Source organism: Eschrichtius robustus, chromosome 18 (genome assembly GCF_028021215.1).
Source record: "Eschrichtius robustus isolate mEscRob2 chromosome 18, mEscRob2.pri, whole genome shotgun sequence".
NCBI lineage: Eukaryota > Metazoa > Chordata > Mammalia > Artiodactyla > Eschrichtiidae > Eschrichtius > Eschrichtius robustus.
The window spans coordinates 13,435,818-13,455,989 of NC_090841.1; the positions used below are offsets into that span (position 1 = coordinate 13,435,818).

Consider the following 20,172-nt stretch of genomic DNA (forward strand, 5'->3'; position numbering starts at 1 on the left):
GTTAGACTGGTTCACTTGTTATAATCGGTGAACCTACACTGACGCATCATTATCACGCAAAGTCCATAGTTTAGATTAGGGGTCACTCTTAGTGTTGTACATTGTATGGGTTTTGACGAATGTATAATAACATGTATATACCATGATAGTGTCATACAGAGTAGTTTCACTGTTCTAATGACCTGGGCTAGTCTTTTGTTCACCACGTTTTCTCTCATATATCAGTACTGCTTTTTAATTGTATTTCTAATCATGTCATGGTTTTCAGTGACTCTAGGGGTAGGTTGCTCACTGACAAGCAGTTGTAATTACTGTAACCTCTGCCCTGTGGTTTGCAACAGAGGTGAGGTGGCTTATGGAACTGGAAGGAATTAGTAGTATGATCATACCTCATTCTTTTACTCCACCTACAGAAATATTTTATGCTGCACAGAACATTTAACTGCTTTATTTTAAAATTTAGGTCCCTCGAATAGACTGTGGTATTTTAAGCCATATGTTTCTATAATAGTCTCTTAATTCCCCATTTCAAATCTATTTACAATAACTCTGGCTCCTGACAGAAACCATTTAATAGTTCTGCCTCTTCTTTGGCCTTGTACTTCTGTCCCATATTTCAGTAGTGAATATCATTGCTAAAGCTTTGATTTATTTCTGGGAAAGTCTTCCTGGCTTTTTCTGCCTGGTTTCCTCAAGAGGTTGTAAGCTATGCATAGCTAGACTATTTTTACTTTATTTGACAAATTGTTTGCATTAAACGAATATAGAATACTTTTGGTTACTAATGTTTGACTTGCTTCTTTCCTAGGCATCTGTATTCTGGTATGCTTAGAAACTGCATTTTGATTATTCCCGTAACTTCTTTACCATGTTGTGTCTTGGCCCTTTAAACTATCACTCTAATTGGCTCTTCAAGAAAACTCAAAATCATAGATGAAGTAGGTAATCTCCTTTGACTTCTTAGTAGGCAAGCCCACTCCAGAGTAGAGTTTCAGACAATATTCCTCTTCTTCTCTATAGCACAGGTTGCCATGTACACAGTAGAGTTGTAAGAATCCCCCAAATTCTTTTCAGCTAGAGTTATCGCTGCTGTACTAGATGGGTTTTGCTCAATGTTAACATACTTGACAAGTTGGTTTTTGTACAATTTGTGGAACTTTCAGATGACTTCAAATGGAATGTTTTTCATTTTATAGTATAGGTCTTAGAAAAGACAGGTCAAACATCAGTTAAGAGCTCAGATTCTGGGGCTAGAATCTCAAATTCTAACTCTAACACTTAAAATCCTAGGAAAAGTGAGCTTCACATTTTTTCATTTGCGTAGAGGAGGTAATAATACCAAACAGACAAAGTTTTAGCTACGATTAATTGAAATAATGCATACAAAGCCCTTAACTTGGCTTAGATTGTAGCAATGTAGACTTTGACTATAAATGTATACCTGGATTACAGAGTCTTTTTCTCCTCTCTGGATATACTAGTCACCCTCTGTACCCCAAAAGCACTCCATAAAGTGTTTTTTTTTTTTATCATAGATTTACAGTACCTTGTTACCCTTATGTCCAGAGACAGCACTAGCTTGGCCTAGAGTGGATATTGAGACAATACATGTTGAATGAATAAGTACACTTCAGCCTAGAGTGCCTGCCCCAAATCCCACCCAGTGGGCTTTGTCATTATGTCATTCTAACCATCACCACCATCACCACCATAACCCTATCATCCCCATGTTATTCTTTTGGTCCAGTACTAACTGCTAGGAATACAAAGGGGTCAAAAGACAAGGTTCTTTCCTGTAAGGACTATAAAATTGAGCTAGGATGACTGAACATGGGCAAAAGTTAAACAAAAACAAAACAAAAGAAATCATTCAAAGTAGCACATGTTAAGTGTTCAATGAGAGGTACAGGCAATAACTGTGGGTAGTATTTTTTTTTTTGAATGATGAAAAGCACAGGTTTACAACCTCATAGTCTTATCTTACATTTAGTCATTTATTTGGTGTGTGGTTTTGCTGTTATTATACTCTGTTACTGAGTTTTAAAAATAGTCTTTCGTCCTTGAGAGCAGTGTAAGTGAAAATGCATAGAATGTGTTCAAAACAGTGTCTGACATATTGAAATCAATCAGTAAATTGTAGATAACATTCCTATAGGAGAGAAGGCCATCTATGAGGGCTGGAGGAGATTTCATAGGAGAAATAGAAAACATAGTAAGGACAGTTTCTTTTTTTTTTAAATTAATTTATTTTTATTTTTGGCTGTGTTGGGTCTTCACTGCTGTGTGCAGGCTTTCTCTAGTTGTGGCGAGCAGGGGCTACTCTTCGTTGTGGTGTGTGGACTTCTCATTGTGGTGGCTTCTCTCATTGCAGAGCACGGGCTCTAGGCACGCAGGCTCAGTAGTCGTGGCTCGCAGGCTCTAGAGTGCAGGCTCGGTAGCTGTGGCGCACGGGCTTAGTTGCTCCACAGCATGTGGGATCTTCCCGGACCAGGGATCGAACCCGTGTCCCCTGCATTGGCAGGTGGATTCTTAACTACTGTACCACCAGAGAAGTCCAGGACAGTTTTTAAAATGTCTTCCTTACACATTAACTCAGTTTTCTGGAATCAGTTTGGAAATAATGGGGCACAGTGGTAGAGAGTGGGCAGGAATATGTGGCGACTTACTGAATATCAGGTGCAGAATTATATTCTCATTAATTGAAAATTTTGGTTAATGCTCCCTAAATAAAATGTAGCATAATTTTTATGTATTAACTTTCTGATATCTGAATTGAAATTCATATGCTTCCCTGTCAAAGAGGTAACTGACTTAATCAATGAAAATCTGTAAAATGGAACAATTTTGTGGGATATCATTGCAATCAAAGCTCTTCCAATCAGTACCTTTGTGGTTATTATAATAGGTCCCTGGAAAGCAACAGTATCTTGATGACACTTTCCAAAAACTATCTGTAGTGAAACTAGAAGAAAAGATTCATTTTTAATGTTATATTTATTGGACTAGGTAGTTCCCACACATATTAAACAACTCACAGAGTAAAAATAGTCTACAGTAAAACATGTCTCTTTTCTACTCCTTTTCTTTAGTTTCCAAGTTTCCCTTCTCAGAGGAAATCCCTGAGGTTTGTTTTCCTGCAGATAAGTATCTAGAGATATTTCTCTCTTTTTAAACGCAAAGATCATATGTAATGTGCACATTCTTGAATTTTCACTTAATATTTCTTACTCGTTTTATATTAATTCATAAGACTCTACTGCCTGAAACATGACATTTAAAAACAGGGTTACTCTAGTAAGGTGCTACAGTGATAATAGCTAGCTAGCATATATTGAGTACTTATTATGTTCCATGAAGTTTACATGGATTGTCTAATTTAATTTTTATCATGACACTAGGGAGTGGGTACCATTTTTGTGCCCATTTTATAGAAAAGAAAAGTGAGGTTTAGAAATATTAAATATCTTGCCTGTGATCACGCAGCTAATAGGTTGTGGAGTTAGGATTCAAATCAAGGCAGTCTGACTCCAGAACCCACATATGAAGTGTTCTATTGCCTCCCAGATTTCATACTCTTCATTTTCAGGAAGACAACTGTGTTCATCATTGTATACATAAATAGCAGATAGCGTGATTAGTAACAATGATGGTGGTGATGAAAATGACTAAAGCCTCTGTCAGTGCTGACGGATGTCTGAGAAGCTGGCGGTTCTGATGGTAGCCCGGGTGGCTCTGGGGACTGAAGAGGGCAGATGGAGCCGCTGCAGTGTCATCAGGGGCACCAGCAACTGCGGAGCTGCAGAGTCAGAAGGTGCTACCACATCTGCACGTAATAGTTCATGAGGTCTTTATAACTACCCCATGAGGGTGGTATTATTAGCCACAAGTTCCAGATGAAAAGCTGAGGCTCAGGTAAGTTGCCCTGTCTCACACAGCTGGGAAGTGACAGGACCCAGTCTCAAAGCCAGACCCTAACACCTCCTGGAAAGGAGGCATCTGGTAGGCACACCAGCCTTGAAACCCCAGCTTTGTGTCACTTATTGGAGTGGTTTCAAACTTTCCCCCTCTAAATGTGTGTAACATGTTTTAGTGAAAGTTTATGAGAAAGGGCAATATGAAATTGAAGTAGGAGTGGGTATATCCTTGCCACCCTCTTAACATGGGTACCTGCTTTCCTTCTTGTGGCATCCTCCAAGGGAGTTCCATATAATCAAGTTTGAAACTGTCATTTCTCCTTCTGGGATGGAAATTCTGTCTGACAAAAAACATGTTATTGAAAGGCCTAGTCTTCATTGATTAAAAGGCTAAATGGAGTCTGGTCAGGTTCCATGTAAACTTCTGTCTCAGTTATGCTCTTGTCAGATTAATTTGGATTATACTGTTGTTTCAAAGGACATAATCTGGAGCTAGAGAAAGATGTTATTGCCTCTCTTCAGAGTGTAGGCAAGTGCTTTAACCATTCTGAGACCCTAATGTAACTCTCAAGATGATTGTGGCCTTTGCAGGCCTTTGTTCAAGTGTCTGTCTACCACAAGGTCTCAAGTTCCAACAACCCAAAGGGCTAGTCTTTGCTTTGTCCAGCATGGTGGATGCTAGGATAGAGTCTATATTGCTAACTTTTAATTTCAGAAATATTTTGTACAAAGCTTCCCTCATCTGCTATTGTAATGTTCTTATGAATATCCAGAATTTTACTCCAAGACCTCTGGCTTTGGTCCTGGCAGTCTGGAGTCTGTGAAATGTGTGCTGCCAGGTATGTCATAGGACATGCCTATACAACTGAGCAGAAAGGCAGGCTGTCATGTGGAACCAAATGAAATAATAAAGGAGTCTTATAAGTCTCAAAGCTCCCATCAAAATTCTTGGATGGAATTACTTACACCTGGCAAATGGAAACACAGCTGTGTTTTCAATGATTTTTTAAAAAATACCCATTAAAATACTGGCAATGGCAGAGCAAATTAAAAAGTTAATATAATTTTTGGTTAGACAATACTTTTATGAAAACCCATAGTCATTTCTCATAATTGACACAGTGAAAGAAGCCTCGGTTGTAAGTTGAGAACTGAGGAAAAACTTAAATCAAGCACTAGACTGTTAATTTAGTGAATATGTGACCTTGGGCCAAATAATATTTCTGAACCTCAGTTTCTTCTTCTGTAAATGGGGCTGATACTCTCTCTACTTCATCTGTTTTTTTTTTTTTAATTTTTATTTATTTATTTATTTATTTATGGCTGTGTTGGGTCTTCGTTTCTGTGCGAGGGCTTTCTCTAGTTGCGGCAAGTGGGGGCCACTCTTCATTGTGGTGCGTGGGCTTCTCACTATCGCGGCCTCTCTCGTTGTGGAGCACAGGCTCCAGACGCTCAGGCTCAGCAATTGTGGCTCACGGGCCTACTCGCTCCACGGCATGTGGGATCTTCTCAGACCAGGGCTCGAACCCATTTACCCTGCATTGGCAGGCAGACTCTCAACCACTGTGCCACCAGGGAAGCCCCTTCATCTGTTTTTTGTGCTTGAATGAGATAATATGTAAAAGCTATAAAGTACTCTACACATAAAGTATATTAAGTATGATTTCTAATGTGCAAAACTTAAATGCATAAAATCATATATAGACGACATCCAATAGATGCATCTTTTCTGTAACATTTCAAAGTACTTGTCCCATCTTTGGACATTTCTGGCAATGGTCCCATATTCTTTCGGATGCAGGCCATTCTATATTTGGCAAGTGTCCCAAGTCAGTTTCCTTTTGAAACAAACTCAGAGGAGGAATTAGGGTGCAGGTCATTTATCAGATCATCACCTGGGGAAGGGAGGGAAGGAGGCAGGATTGGGCAGAGGGAGAAGTCAAGCCGTCATGCAGTCCCAATGAAAGCTTCAAATGAACCCACGGCAAGCTCAGGTCTGCAGTGACCTGTCAGAGTTGTCATGAGTTTGAGGTAGAAGGCTAGACATTTATGCCATCTTATTGACTAATCATTGGATCCTGGGTCAGCTGAGGCAATCCTCAAAAAGGGTTAAAAACTGAAGGTTTTCTTCTCCTGCAACTAGTGGAATAAATCTTTCCTTCTTCAAGGGGAACCTGGGCATCACTGCACTTATCAGACCAGCCTTGTAGATAAAACATTCTGCCTTATATTGAGTGGGACCCTTCCTCGCTGTGCCTGTCATGTAAGTTACTCTATTCTGAGTCAATTCCAAGTCTTACCAATATTTTCTAACATAATTCTTTACTCTATTCTGGAAGCACTAGTGCTATACTACTGATACATACACATATATACATATATATTTCACATATACATAAGTGACATATATAAATTATATATAATGTATGTTATACACACATCTCAAATTTATATTTATACACATATTCATGTACATATATCATATACACATGTATTCTGAGAACATGTACTTTGAGTGCTCTGAGAGTATGTTGTTAACAACTGGGCGAATGATGCTCCACTCTACTCAACAGCTAGATTTAGTAACCGTAATGATGCCATTTATTGTAGACAATAAAGTGAGTCTGCTCTCCAGGAGGACCAGGTTGGAAGATCAGGAATTCTGTTTTGGGTGTGTTGGGTATGAAACTCTTTTGAGACATCCAAGTGAAAATATTCGGTAGGTGTTTGAATGTATATATCTGGAGTTTTGAAAGGGAGTCTACACTAGAGATAAGTAATTGAGAGTTGATGTTTATATAGTCATTGAAGCTAGAAAGCAACATTTCCATCACATTCCTGCAAGTCAATAATGAACTGGGGCTGGGTTTCCCTTTGAGATGGTAGATTTTTCCTTCATTGGAGGGCTTTTCCTGGTCTGTTTCACTGGATTAGGTTACCTGCCTAGCTCCTGAGGCACTGGGAGTGCAGTCACGGTTGTAGGGTGGGAGGAGAAGGGGACCCATGACTGGAGACTTGAGGAAATCCAACATTTAAAGGCTGGTAGATGAGGAGAAGTCTGGAGCTGAGCTAGAAAAGTAGTGGCTGGAGAGGTAAAAAGGTAGAGTCATAGAAGTAAGGAGAGAGAGAAGTGGTCAGCATTCTAAAATTCTTCAGAGAAATCATGCCCATTGGAGATGGAGATAATTGATGATCTGAGGGAGGGTGGTTTTGGTGAGAGTAGAAGCCAGACTAGAGCGGGTCGAGGAGTGAATGAGGGGTGAGGAAATGAAGGAAATAATGTGCACACTGCTTTCGAGAAGGGTAGCTTTGAAAGTGAGGACACAGATAGGGATTAGCTGGAGTGAAGTAAGGTTGTATTGAAATGGGGGTTAAAGAGGTGGGCCTGGGAAGGATAGTTGGAGGAAGAGAACTAGAAATATCCCTCATACATCAATGCTTTAAAAATCCTCTTTCAATTTTAAGTGGTTTAAACTATATTCTGAAACATTAGAGAAATGAAAAATGAGTGTTAGCGCTTTATTAAAAACAAACATAACCGGGCTTCCCTGGTGGTGCAGTGGTTAAGAATCCACCTGCCAATGCAGGGGACACGGGTTCGAGCCCTGGGCCAGGAAGATCCCACATGCCACGGAGCAACTAAGCCCGTGTGCCACAACTACTGAGCCCGTGCTCTAGAGCCTGCAAGCGACAGCTGCTGAGCCCATGTGCCACAATTACTGAAGCCTGCACACCTAAAGCCCATGCTCTGCAACAAGAGAAGCCACCGCAATGAGAAGCCTGCGCACCACAACGATGAGTAGCCCTGGCTCTCCGCAACTAGAGAAAGCCTGCGCATGGCAACAAAGACCCAGTGCAGCCAAGAATAAATAAACTAAATAAATAAATAAGAAAACATTTAAAAAAAAAAAAAAACAAACATAACCAAAATAGTTGGCTTGTGGGCAACTTATGTCAAATTGTACAGCTCAAATTGAAAAGGAGGTAAATATAAGAGAATTTTCTCCTTGAATTATTCAGACCAATGATTCACGTGTTCATTTTGCTTTTAACTAAGAAAATCTTGTCTGGCATGCCACTTTATTTATCACTTGAAAGGAGAAGTCTTGTAATTTGTCTCACTTATTATCCAGATAAAGTGTCTTTGACAAAAGGGAGAGGAGGTATTTTTGCATGATCCTAATGCAAAGATGGATTCTCTATCTGACCCGGATATACTACTTCTGAAAACTGTTATTTTCTTATATATGGGATAGGAATAAAAGCAAGGATTTTCTCCACAGAAACATTTCGCAGATTCTTTTCTTGGGCACAGATATCATTTAACCGCCTGGCTCTATCCTCCATCTGCTCAAAGGAGGCTCTCGACCCCAGGACAGTTCTCTTAAGTGTCCCTGTGACTCCCCAGGGAGTGTTTCCATGGTGCTGGGCAATATTTTACAACCTCGTGCGCTCCACTGGGTACTTCAGTCTGCTCTTGGCATGATGTGGTAGCTGCTGGGGGTGCTGCCCAAACCTACTGGCTTGCTGCTGATTTGTCTCACTCCAGGAAGACGGTGCTCCAGATTCTAGTGTTTTCCATAGACCATGGCCCAAAGCCCTCAGGGTGTGACGATTTATGCTGGAATGGGAGAATGGGACTGAGGGACTCTCTCTCCTTTTGTGGAGGGCTCACAGAGCAGATTGTCTTAGGCCCCACCATATCCTGAGGGAAGCAGCTTTTTCTTACCGCTTATGGTTCTTTTGCCCTTAGAGTCAGATGTGTGTGTTCAGAGGCTGGGCCAGAGATAGAGGTTCCCTCCCTATATCTATCTTTGACCAGAAGGGTCATCAGAATCAGTGGATTCTCAGGTTCACCTGCTGAATCATTATTTCCATAAGTTTGTTCCATGCATGTTCATTTTCAACAAATCCTACCTATCTGTCTCTATCTATTTATCTATCATCTATCTTCCTATCCTCTATTATCTGTTTGTCTATCTATCTAATCTGTCTACCTTAGATTGAATGTTTGTGTCTCCCCCAAATTCATGCGTTGAAATCCTAACCCCCCAAGGTGATGGTATTGGGAGGTAGGGGCTTTTGGGAGGTGATTCAGTCATGAGGGCAGAGCCCTCAAGAATGGAATTAGTGCTCTTAATAAAAGAGGCCTGATAAAGCTTCCCTTTTCCACCATGCAAGTTTACAGTGAAAAGATGGCCATCTAGGAAGTTAGCTCTCACCAAATGCCAGGTATGCTGGCATCATGATTTTGGCTTTTCAGTCTCCAGAACCATAAGAAATAAATGTTTGTTGTTTATAAGCTACCCAGCTTATAGTATGTTGTTACAGCAGCCAAACAGATGAAGACACACGCATATACACACTCTCTCTCTAATCTATCTGAACTTATTAATCCATTCATGACATTTTTATCTATATTTATTGAGCATATGCTATTAACATAACAGTGATGCATTAATTCTTCGGAGAATTCCTCCAGGGATTTTTTTTTTTTTTTTTTAAGAGTACATAGTTGCAATAGTGATTGGGAGCAGTGTGTTTCAGTGTCGGTTTTTCAAAATTATCTGTTACCAACAAATGGGAAAAGCTGTGATCTATAGAAGAAAAAATGTGCAGTTATATTTCCTCCATGTATTTCCACTAGCCCACTGACTGAAATTGAAAGTGCTTTATTACAATGGGTGAAAATTTGGAGAGAATCAATCATTCTGCATAATCAATCTGCACAATATTGCATCAGAGGCAATAGCAAACTGAACTACATACAAAGCCAGACTTCATGCTTTGAGAAAAAAAAAGAATAATTACTATAAGTGGGACTTTTAGACAAAATTTCCAAATGACATATAGGTAACATGGAAGAAATAGATATTTAAAGAAATTTTTTAGCGTTTTTTTTCCCTTGTCTTTCTGAAGGATGACTTATCGTGGCTTGGAGGAAATTTAAGGAACTGAAACATTTAAAGAAACAGATTAGATATTGGCAATTACTATGAATAAATGAAAATGGTTCATAGCACAGAAAATATCTTGGAAGATTGTGCAGATTTAGGAAAGAAAGTGATCAAGACTCAGGTGATGCCCTGAATAACAGAGTCATGTAAGAAAAGTAGGAAAGAACAATCAATATGAGAATACAAACTCTGAGAGCTAAAGTGTAGTCTCATGGCCAAGAATTCTCATCAAAATCCTTATGAAGATGTTTCCCCTTATTTTCCTTATAACATCAATGTGTATTTGTGTATCATATACGTACGTTTGATTCTTTCATTCCCTCAGAGAACTGGAAAGATTTAAATACTTTGCACTTTAGAATATTACATGTCTTGGATGTAGCACCTTTGTTCTATATAGTGTGTATGCTTTTTCTTCAGTACACATAATTTTTAAGCTATATTTCTCTTTTTCACTCAGTTGTCTTTCCTATAGTTTAAAGTCATAAAATTGCATTGGTTTTTATTTTCAGTGCATTAAGCCCTCATAGAAAGACTGTTTTATTTTTTTACTTGTGGAAATTTCTTGCTGTCACATTTTGGCATTCTTCCACACAATAAGCAGTTGCGTAGCACTGGCAAGTTTCCATATATCTAGTTCTAAAGAAATGTACCCTTCACTGCGTATCTACCATTTCCTCTTGACCCGACCTTTCTCTTTGACCTGGCTTGACTTATCTAATTGTGATTGTGGTGCCAAGTTCCTTCTGCTTGTGACCCACCACACACACATACACACAAATCCCTGGGAGACGTTGACTTTTGGGGGGTAGTTATAAAGGTAGAATGAAGAAGTTGGAGAGTAATGACAGGAATCGAGTGGATATTGCAGAACAAATTGATTCAAACGACGAGCTACTCTCATTAAACATATTCTGAGTAGGCGACATAATAGATTCACTTCTTTCCTTTTCATGTGGCAAGTGGCTACTTTTGCGCACTGGGGAGAAGAGTCCATGTCTGTTTTGTTTCCTGTCCTTTGATTCAGGCTATTCTATATTGCCAAGAACCAGAAAAGGCTGGAGCCATTGTGCGCTGACATAGTCCTCGGAGGTCCGTTGGGAATAGTGGCAGCCAAATTCTTCCCAAAATGGAGGCAGTGCGGTTTCTGCTGGCCCACCAGTGTCCGCCTACCTTATTTAAAAACCTATTTACCTTCCCCAAACTGCAGATGAAATACAGAGCCCTCTCCAGTTTCTGTCATCATCACCATCTTAAAAAAACATGGTTTCTTTTAGTGATCCAGCACTGTATTAATTTTTTGCCAGACGGAAAGAACACTTCTCTAGCCTTCTGTGAAGGTCTTTTTTTCTCTCCAGTCAATCCATAGATTCCTTTTTCTATAGTGCTGCCTGAAATATCACTGATTTATGGTGAATTTAATTTTAACCACCACATCTCCTCCTCCCTTTCCTTTGTTCCTTTGTTCGTTCGTTTCTTCCTTCCTTTTTCCCTCCCTCTCTTTTTTTTCTTTTATTCAATACATATTTAAGGTCTATTTGCTTAACACGCCCCAGGTACCAGGGATGCAGTGGTGAAAATGTAACACCAGGAAGCTATCGTCTAGACGGGAAGAAAGATATTTTGAAAATTAGTAAATTGTAGTTGTAATAAGCACTGCAAAGTGCAATAATATAAGTGTGAATAACAGGATGAAGTAACCTGCCTGTGGAAGTGATGTTTAAAAGGAGAGCTGGAGAGTGAGTAGAAATTATTGGGACAAAGGGTATGAAGGTAGAGTCAGAATCCACAGGAGTGTTTTCAGGCAGAGAGAATGGGATGTGCAAAGGCCGTAAGACCCAAAGGAGCAGGGTTGACTCATATCATAAAGAGGCTAATGAGGCCTGAATTCAGAGTGAGTGAAGTGAGTCTGAGATGTTATTCAGAGGCCACATGGACCAGCTTGTCCTAGTTAAGAGTTGTAAGGTTTATCCTATTGTAAGAGGATACCTGAGATGGAACTAAAGAAAACAGACACAATGCACACAGATATTTAAGAAGGATAAACTGTTGTTCTAATATTGTCAGCAATTTGATTTTTAAAGATGAAACTATCAATTTATCTTCTTGGTTCTGGGAAGAACTGTTTTAGTGTCTTAATCACGATTGTATAAGACAGGCTGGAACCTGCTCTTCCAAGGGAAGTGTAATGGGAGATATTTTTGCCAGGGGAAACACCTCATTCCTGCTCTATAGAGAGTCTTGCTGCTTCTCCCCAGTGATCTCAGGCCTATGGATTTAGACAGGAGGGTGAAGAGTAGACCCACTTTCATAGGAGTCATGGGAATTTCTGGGTGGAAGAGGATTATGATCCCTCTTAGAGTTCCAAGTTATTATACCCCATCTGATAGATTAGGATAATGGAAAGAATGAAGAGCTTCCTCTCCCTTTCATCCAAAAGAATGTATCAGTGGTGTAGTCTGGGTCTGGTCAGAACACAGAGGCATTGTGTGCATTCTGAATAGGAAGGGTTTCAAGACAGGGAAATCGAGGCTTATGCAACTGTTGAAAGCACTGCAGGAGCAAAGGGCAGGAAAGCTGCACTGATGATCTCATCCCACAGCAGTGATTTCCATGATTCTGAAAGAAGCTCAAGTTACTTTGCTCCTCATGTCAGCTCACGTGTCTATCTGCAACTGCCTGCACCTGCCTCCAGAGGGTAACAGCCTCTCCATCTCTTCTGCCTTCTAGATCTCACGCAAATGCCTCTCATTGGTAGACTCTAACTTATAATCATACAAGGAAGTGGATTCTGGAAACGGAGTTCCCGGTTTGTGTTCTGTGATGCATAAGAGACCTTTGGAGAGGGTGACAATGATGTCAAGTTGACCAAGGGACAGTCCAGCCCAGATGGTGACCCTGGCTCAACAGCAAAGCCTCAGCTGCTGTGAGGGAGATAGGGTTCCCAGTAGAACAGGCTCCCACTTTGAGAGTGTGGATGTGCCTCCTTGAGACTTCCTGTAATAGCCAGGGTTCTATGGAGAAACCAAACCCCAGTAGTGTGTGTGTGTGTGTGTGTGTGTGTGTGTGTGTGTGTGTGTGTAGAGAGAGAGAGAGAAAGAGAAATGGAGACAGAGAGAGATTTATTTGAAGGAATTGGCCCATGTGATTACGGAGGCCGGCAAGTCTAAAATCTGCAGGGTGGGCCATCAAGCTGGCAGAATCCCCTCTTGCTCAGGGGAGGTCAGATTTTGTTCTAGTCAGATCTTTATCTGATTGGATGAAACCCTTCCACATTATGTGGGGCAATCTGCTTTACTCACAGTCCACTGATGTAAATGTTAATCTCATCAGAAACACCCTTGACCAAGTATCTGGGCACTGTGGTCCAGCCAAGTAGACACATAAAATTCACATCACACTTCCCTTTCTTCATTTATACCTGAGAAGTTCCACCACTGCTAGATGCTGTTCTGAAATAAACAAAAAAATTTTAATCAATATGCCCCAAATTAAAAATTCATGATCTTTTTATGTATATATAGTTCAGTCCAACTCCTTTAAAACAGAGTGTGATAATTATTTTTTCCCCTTTCACTTAGATTTAGGAAAGAGTAGAGACATCTCTTTGTGCTGTACCCTCTCAGTATTCAATCATTCATTCATTCATTCAGTCAGTCAGTCTTTCAACAAGTATTTATTGAAGATATAGGCACTGAGGCTAGTGCAGTGATATGGATAATAGATCAGATCCAGAAAATAACATGTTAAGCTAGGGAGCCACACAAACATTTTGTGGTAACTTGTGAAAAAGAATAAAGGAAACTGTAAGTGCAAAAGATATTAGATTTATAAGCTTGCAAGAGCTGATCCAAGAAGCTTTATAAAAGAGTAAAATTTTACAAGCAAATTAAACAAGTGAAAGTTTACAAATCTTAGCAAATCATGATGTCTGCAGACCTGTTCCCTGAATAATCAAAGATGAGTCAGGACAATTGTTTATTCAAACAATTTAACGTTGACCAACTAACATAGTTTATTTAGGAAGCAAATGCCTTAGTAAAGAATATACAGACCCTAATGCATATTTAATGACTTTTTCATTGCTCCCCCAATATCATTTCCTTTGTAAGATCCTGATTTTACCGACTACTGTCTTGCCAACTACTGTGCTTTTCAGGAGGATAACTGCCATGGTTGATGGAGGATTATTATGTTGAGAAGTTGCTGAGAGGGTAGTTTCTGGCCATATGAGAGTGCACATTTCATGGCAGTATCACCAACTCTATAGTATGAATAAAATTGAAACAAAACTGGCAAGTAGATTTCTAAGATAGTTCCCAATGACCCTCACCCTTATATAATACTCTTCCTTGGGGGTGTGGGTGGCACCTGTGAATATGATGAGATGATTATATTACACTATACAGCAAAAGGAAGATTATCTTGGGTGGGCCTGGACTAACCAGGGAAGCCCTTTAAGAGTGGAGAGTTTTCTCCGGCTGGTTCCAGAAGTCAGAGTTTCAAGGCAGCAGAGACATATTCCTGTTGGCCTTAAAGAAACAAATGCCGTGTTATGGAAAGGGCCACTTGTCAGGGAACAGTGGGAGGCCTCTATAAGTTACAGATGCCCTGGTTTACAGCCAACAAGAAAACAGGGACCTCAGTCATAAAACCTCCAGGAACTAACTTCTGCCAACAATAGAATGAGCTTGGAAATGGATTTTCTTTTTTCAGAGCCTCCAGATGAAAACTCAGCTCAGCTGATCCCTTTATTTCTGCTTTGTGGTTCACTTAGTAGAGGACCCAGTCACACCATGCTGGACGTCAGAACTACGGAATTGTGAGTGAAATAAGAGTTGTTGTATTAAGCTGCTAAATTTGTGGTAATTTGTTGTGTAACAAAAGAAAGTTAAGACAAAAAGGAAAACAAAACAATATCCAAATTTTATTTCTTTTGGATGTGATATTGTGCTGAAATTGGTCTTGTGGTTCCATCGTTCTATTCAGGTCATGTACAGTAAGGTATGATCTCATTGGTGAGGTGACATAGCTGGAGGTGGGCCTCCCATAATGGAAGGGTGGTTCCTTTAGGAGAGGCCCACTTCAAACCTTGTAAAATCGAGGAACAAGTTAAAAAAGGGTATTTTCCCCATAAATTTTCTGAATGTGTGGGTCACTATTTGGGTCACTATTTTTTTTATCATTAATACTTCTATGAACATGGGGTTTAGAATAGTCAGCTAATTTATTAGTTAGTTCAAGACTTGATAATACTTCAAACTCAAGTATGTGGCTCACATAATCACTTTGTAATGTTCAGTTTAGAGCTGCTGAGGGCTAATTCTTTTTTTTTTTTTGTAAAATAATTCACTTTCTAACTGGTAAGCCATAAATCATCTTCAAAACCTTTTCATAAGTTCAGTATAATAGTTTGAATACTCAGAATTATATTTATTTCAAGAGAGGCTGAATAAATGATCCAAATGTGAAAAGTTAGAGACTCCTTGAGAAAAACCTAAAATGCAAATCTAACTTTATACATTATTCTTTTTTAAAAAAATATTTATTTATTTATTTTGGCTGCATCGGGTCTTAGTTGTGGCACACAAGATCTTTGTTGCGGCATGCGGGATCTTTTTAGTTGTGGCGTTTGGGATCTTTAGTTGTGGCATGCAGACTTCTTAGTTGCAGCATGCGGGCTTCTTAGTTGCAGCACGCGGGCTTCTTAGTTGCAGCATCCATGTGGGATCTAGTTCCCTGACCAGGGATAAAACCCGGGCCCCCTGCATTGGGAGCGTGGAGTCTCACCCACTGGACCACCCGGGAAGTCTCCTGTACATTATTCTTTATCTTCTTTCCCTATTATAAAACGTTTAAATATTTAATTCCTTGAAATTCTGACACTGATCTCTATACAAAGTCTTTCAGCTCTGCTATCATGCATTATATATTTAGAATAATTGCATATTGTATTAAGACAGAATAGATCAACGATCTTTAATTACTTGTTAGCTAGAAGGTTAGAGCTGCAGCTGTGGTTATTCTTCTCCTTTTTCTTCTGCCTATGACTCAAGATCCCTTATCTCAAAACCTCCTCTCACACTCCATACTCAGACCCTTCGCTTCATGTCCAATCATCTTTTTCCCTTTAATTCTCATCCTTGACCTTTCCTCACCCTAATTTTCCATGAGCTTTTCCTAGCTTCCTCCTTTTAACCATTATTTTACCTACCTTTTCTCATAGACCATTTCTTTCCATCACTACTGCCCTCCCACCCCCCAGAAATTAATTTCTTTCCTCTTCTCTGTTTTTCTTTTTGCTAAATAGTTACTTAACTCTAGAAATGTATAAATTCCACACAGAGATTGGGCCAGGATGTAACTGATTTATACAAGTAAACCTCTTTCCTTATTTTCCTCTCTTATTAAGAACCTTCTCACATCCTCAACATAAATGATGAATACATCCAGTTTAATCAGCCTACCTTTATCTTCTCTCTCAACTTCTAGCTCTTACTTCATCACTATAAATTGCTGAATACCTGTGCGTAATACCAGGGCTAGATTGTGCAAAAGTTGGGACATTCAGAATGTTACTTAAGAATTTTACCTGCATTTTCTAGGATCCTATCGGAGATCTGCTGAAAAAGAACAAGAGAACATAGGGTTCTGCTGGATCAGATGATACCTTTGTGCACAATGGCATAATCAACCATGTGGGTGCAAAGCTTAATGAGGAGAAGAGACCTTCATGCAATTTTGAGTGAAGGTGGCCTTTCCTGTGGAAGGTTATAGCATTGTGTCAAGGTTTATGACTACAAAAGGGATGTGTGGGCTGCATCCAGCCTCAGCTCATCCCCTTTGCTGGGCCATTCTGTGCAGTGAGCAACCTGCACGATTGTATGTGGCCTGACTGGGAAGTGTGACTCCAGTAAATGTAGAACAAGCAGAGGATAAAGAGTAAGGTTTATGTTATGAAATGTAACAGCAATTCATATTTCCTTGGAAAGAATTAAAATTTACTAGAAATCTTTTTCAAGCCAAATACTGAAAGTATAAGGAATGATCATTAAGGTTTATAATAAATTAGGCATTAGAAATGTGTATTTCAGTAGGAAATGAGAGTAAAATTGGGAAAGTAAAGGTAGGTAGATGGGGTATAGAATACTGTTCAGCAAACTTTTTGTTAAAATGCCAGGTAGTAAATAGTTCAGGGTTTCTGGACCATATAGGCTCTCTGTTGCAACTTTTAAACTCTGCTCAAAAGCAGCCATAGAAAATTTGTAAATGAACGGGCATGGCTGTGTTCCAGCAAAACTTTATTTACAAAAGCGGGCTGGGAGGGGTTGTATAGAGTATTGAGAGAAAAGGGTTCACGGAGGCATTTGGTTGGTGTGAATCTGCTGTTGATGCAGAAAGAGCTCTAAATCTGAGTAACAAGTGTTCATAAATTGTCAGACAGATAAATTCCACACAGGTTGAAAAAGAACCTTTTGATAACCAATTTGAATTTATAGATCTACAAACACCAGGAATGGAAGTTTTGTCAGGCATTTATTTCTCTGTTAAATCTCCTGTAATATATACACTTGAAAAGATTAAAAACTGGACTAATAGACTATATTTCACATAAAATGTTACTCTTTAAGCTTCTTTTTCAGTGCTCAATTTAAACAATATATAATGGATGTATATTATGATCCTTTGGGTCATGGTGAATTTTATTCCCTTTGCTTCATAGCAACTCGCTGATATCAGAACTGACCTTTGTTGCAGCTGGCCTTGCTAATGGAACTCAGATGGTTTGCTCAGATAAGTAATACTTCGGGGAAAATTCATTGTAAGCAAAATACTTGAAAAGATATGAGAAAGGGCAACACTTGGGCTATAAAAACAGACTTTATATTTCTCCATGGAAAAAACTTTATGGCCCTAGCATTTTACTCATTCCCTAATTATCTAAATATGTTATTCCATAACATAAATATTAAGATATTTTTGCTCTTTGAGGGCAAATTGCCCTGAGTTATCAAACTCTCAGATCTTGAAAAGGATCAGTCTTGAAAAGATCCTTCTCCTTCTCCTTCTCCTCCCGCCCCTCTCCTTCTTCCCCTTATCCTTTCTTTTCTGTGTATCTGCTTTCAGGATGAATATAGACTGTTCCAGCAAAGTCTTTATAAAAACTACATGAAAGAGGTGAGCGGTGATGGGTTATGGGCAACTGGACATCTGGGCCTTCGTGTTTTCTGCATGGAGCAGAATTCCTTTGGCCACACCAGCCCTCCTGTATTGTTTATTGTAGTCTGTAACCTCTCCTTTCACTGAAAGGGGCAAATTTATGAAGGGGTTCACACAGCTTTTCTGGTTTTTAAGGCAACTAAGGCCAGCTGGAATACACTTTATTCACTGTAATACACTTTATTTCATTAGATTTTTATATTCCAGTGAAAACTGGCTGTTAAGAGGCCTCAGAGGCAGGGTTTAGATTTTGATTGTTATTTACCACTGCTAGAAAGAAATTAAACAAATTCTAGTGAGGACATAGCTCGGTGAAAAGAAACCTTTCTCTTCCATAGCACATTGATGAAAAGAAAGCTCAAAGTTACAAGGATTTTCTGAATTCCATTGACTCTTTACTGCTAATTAGTAGCATGACTTATTTGAGTGCGCTTGATACTTGCTTTGACTTGCTTTTAATATCACTCTAATTTCCCATGGAACCTTTTTGTTCTAAACTTGCTGCGGATAAATATACAAACTATGGACACGACCAGTCTTGTTTATTTATGAAACAAAGTTTTGTTTTTATTATGTTTGGAGTTCATTTCTAGGCAGTTAAAGGAAAGAAGTAATTAGTACCTTCTTCGAAGGCCATTTTGAAATTTTATGAAAAAAAAGTATGTGATAGAAAATCAATCTGGGAATGCAGTGGGTGAACTGATTCTAATCCTACTCAGTGTATGATGCTAGATGGATTTTCTAGTACTGGTTGTGGGGTGGGGATGGCGTATTTCTCTGGGGTTGGAGACTAACAATTGTAGCTTGTATGCCTTTCCTGTCTGTGTGGTCTCTGGAACAAGTAACCTAGAGAGAGTGTGCCCACTGAGAGGGCTAGCAGGGATGAAGCTAATGAATATTCAACAACGTGGCTCTGCTTATCTCCTCAATGTGATTCAGATGTGATGCGAGAAAAAGGTGAACGCAGGTTGTTGGTGAGAGGAGAACTACAATTTCATCCAGTACTTGAAAGACGTTAATTTCCAGCAGCATAGATATTTGTCAGTGACACCTTAGAGCATTAGTTCAAGTCTGTGCATTTATTAAACGGTTCTTTTTTGAAGAACCACCCCAATGGCTGCTAGACATAGAACTCTGCTGCTCCAAGTAAATCACTGGTTTACACCAGATCTTGACATTTACAGCCCATCTAGCATAAGATGCTATAAATATAGGTTTTGGTTATTTACTTTACAGTAGAAATATTCAGTGTATTATGAATTTGTATTTGTTAAGACTTGGGGAACCTTTTGGTTAAGATTTCTTCAGCATATTTGCTGCTACTGAATTTTTTTTTCCCTTTTGGTTCAGCGAAGGTGATTCCTTTAGGCCCTGTGACTAATTTCCCTAGATCCAGAGATTATCTAATGAGTTCCTCAGAAAACTTTGGAACAAAATTAATTCAAGATTTACTGAGTGACTAATGTAATCATATCTCTGGGGAAATAAGCTGACCCCTAGTTTACTGGTTAGTTGCAAAAAATTCTGGCAATGAACGGAAACAAGGGTAAACATCTATTATTTAAAAAAAAACCCATCAGGGACCCTTGATGTCCATATGAGACATAGACAGCCTCAGTTTTAAAGTTTCCTCCCAAATAATGACATTTCTTCCTTTGCCATCATAATTTATCTGTTGATAAAATTTACCATGTGTATTCATGAGAATATGATTTATAAGGTTAAGATGTAGACTGGATCTTTATCATGTAAAAGCTTCTAATGGATTGTTTTTGGAAGAGTAACCGTGAAAAGGAATGTTTGCTTAGAGCACAAGTTGGGAAAACATATGTAACCATGAAGGATATTATTGGAATACAAGAAAAACTAACATCACCAGGTTCATCTGTTTCAAACTTTGATGCATCAGAAGAAAATCAATCTGTGATCCAGAAGGCACTTTAAATAGTCAAAGGATATTTTTTCCATGAGACATTTCATATTTGTGCTTAGATAATGCTTCAAATATTTTGAAAGAACATAGAAGTGCTATGGAAAAAAATCACTCTATTTTTTACGATCTAAATGATCGTAACTCATAG

The 20,172-nt window shown here is 39.1% G+C and overlaps 1 long non-coding RNA gene across 1 annotated transcript in view; it reads left to right on the forward strand.

Moving 5' to 3' along the window:
• LOC137751933 (uncharacterized) overlaps window positions 1–20,172 on the forward strand; it is a 208,265-nt gene that overhangs the window by 46,944 nt on the left and 141,149 nt on the right. The window contains exon 2 of the long non-coding RNA XR_011070994.1: window positions 14,588–14,693. This is a non-coding gene — a long non-coding RNA (uncharacterized lncRNA). The remainder of the gene's footprint in view (window positions 1–14,587; window positions 14,694–20,172) is intronic.